Here is a 2,500-nt window from a genome sequence, read left to right as displayed (position 1 = left end):
ATTTAGCAGGTATACACCTCAGTGTCATATATTTTGGTATTTCACTAATGCTAACTGTAAGCATGTTATTATAGTAATGTTAGCATGCTAACTTTTTTTTTTTAGCTCATTTTGCTCATATTTTGTGTTGCTTGACGGTACCTAGCCAGCGTGCTAACTGTTAGCATGCTGGCTCTTCAGCATTCACAGAAAATTTCTAACAAAATTGCATTTTCTAGTTTAAAAAAAAATCTAAATCTAAATATTGTACTGGTTTTGAAGGTGAAAACTACCAAAGTGCCCTCGCATCCCTTGATCCGTCAGAATAGTTTTTGCATTTTTTTCAAAGGGACTTTAGTCAGACCAGTGTGGTCTGTAAATGATGCAAGGCAAGAGCGCTAAAACTACACCACCTTAGCCGCGCTCACCCTTTAGAGCACAGCTTCCTGCAGAAAATAGTTCTTCTCAGGTTTCTCTATGTTTACATTTTCACACTTTGCACTATTTTCTTACACTTTATGAAGCATTTCTTACATATTCCTTCATTTTAAGAGTTTATAGTTAAGTGTTCAATGTGATTTTACTATTTTGTTGACATTGTTTGAGTCTTTTTCACGCTTGTGTTGACATTACCTTTCTGCCTTGATAGCTGAGAGATTATAATCAGAGGAAGTTACATTTCAAATAAATATTATTCTCCTGCTCCTTATTTTCCATTAGTCATAAAAATGTCAATAATTATCGATATCAACCGATATATTAATAATATTTAAACAATTACTGCATAACAAAAAAATAATTTCCATAGTTAAATAATAATAACAGGGCAAATTAAATGTTACACAGCCGTTATTTCCTGGCATTAAACCTGCAGAAAATAGTTCTTCTCAGGTTTCTCTATGTTTACATTTGGCACCATTTTCTTACACTTTATGAAGCATTTTTTTTTACATATTCCTTCATTTTAAGAGCTTATAGTTAAGTGTTCAATGCAATTTTACTATTTTGTTGACATTTTTTGTGTGTTTTCCACCCTTGTGTTGACATTTCCTTTCTGCCTTGATAGCTGAGGGATTATAATCAGAGGAAGTTACATTTCAAATAAGTATTATTCTCCTGCTCCTTATTTTGCATTAGTCATAAAAATGTCAATAATTATCGATATCGACCGATATATTAATAATATTTAAACAATTACTGCATAACAACAAAAAACATTTCCATAGTTAAATAATAATAACAGGGCAAATTAATGTTACACAGCCGTTATTTCCTGGCATTAAACCTGCAGAAAATAGTTCTTCTCAGGTTTCTCTATGTTTACATTTTGCACTATTTTCTTACACTTTATGAAGCATTTCTGACATATTCCTTCATTTTAAGAGCTTATAGTTAAGTGTTCAATGTGATTTTAATATTTTGTTGACATTGTTTGAGTGTTTTCATGCTTGTGTTGACATTTCCTTTCTGCCTTTGGGATTATAATCAGAGGAAAGTTGAATGTTTATATTTAATATATTTTTCTCCTTATTTTCCTTAGGTCATGAAAATATCAATAATATCGGTAGCGACCAATGTAAGACTGATACCGTGATACAGTTTTCAGCGACATCGCCCAGCCCTAATTGCTAATTAAATAAAACACATGTACTGGGCGAAACAAATCAATACTGAAAATGGCTGCCAACCTCGGGGTGGTTGCTCTAGACCAGGAGTCACCAACGCGGTGCCCGCGGGCACCAGGTAGCCCGTAAGGACCAGATGAGTAGCCCGCTGGCCTATTCTAAAAAAAAAGCTCAAATAGCAGCACTTACCAGTGAGCTGCCTCTATTTTTTAAATTGTATTTATTTACTAGCCAGCTGGTCTCGCTTTGCCCGACATTTTTAATTCTAAGAGAGACAAAACTCAAATAGAATTTGAAAATCCAAGAAATTTTTTTAAAGACTTCTTCACTTGTTTAAATAAATTCATTATTTTTTTTACTTTGCTTCTTATAACTTTCAGAAAGACAATTTTAGAGAAAAAATACAACTTTAAAAATGATTTTAGGATATTTAAACACATATACATTTTTACCTTTTAAATTCATTCCTCTCCTTTCCTGACAATTTAAATCAATGTTCAAGTAAAAAAAATGTTTTTATTGTAAAGAATAATAAATACATTTTAATTTAATTCTTCATTTTAGCTTCTGTTTTTTCAACGAAGAATAGTTGTGAAATATTTCTTCAAACTTATTATGATTAAAATTCAAAACAATTATTCTGGCAAATCTAGAAAATCTGTAGAATCAAATTTAAATCTTATTTCAAAGTCTTTTCAATTTCTTTTAAAAATGTTGTTCTGGAAAATCTAGAATAAATAATGATTTGTCTTTGTTAGAAATATAGCTTGGTCCAATTTGTTATATATTCTAACAAAGTGCAGATTGGATTTTAGCCTATTTAAAACATGTCATCAAAATTCTAAAATTAATCTTAATCAGGAAAAATGACTAATGATGTTCCATAAATTATTTTT

General features: G+C 30.8%; 1 protein-coding gene across 5 annotated transcripts in view; it reads left to right on the top strand.

Annotated features, from left to right (window-relative positions):
- The window catches only part of dync2h1 (dynein cytoplasmic 2 heavy chain 1), a 303,505-nt gene that overhangs the window by 276,230 nt on the left and 24,775 nt on the right, over positions 1-2,500 (top strand). The gene's annotated exons all lie outside the window — the stretch shown is intronic.

The sequence above is a fragment of the Entelurus aequoreus genome, linkage group LG13 (genome assembly GCF_033978785.1).
Source record: "Entelurus aequoreus isolate RoL-2023_Sb linkage group LG13, RoL_Eaeq_v1.1, whole genome shotgun sequence".
Lineage (NCBI taxonomy): Eukaryota > Metazoa > Chordata > Actinopteri > Syngnathiformes > Syngnathidae > Entelurus > Entelurus aequoreus.
This window is presented reverse-complemented; position numbering and strand designations above follow the sequence as displayed.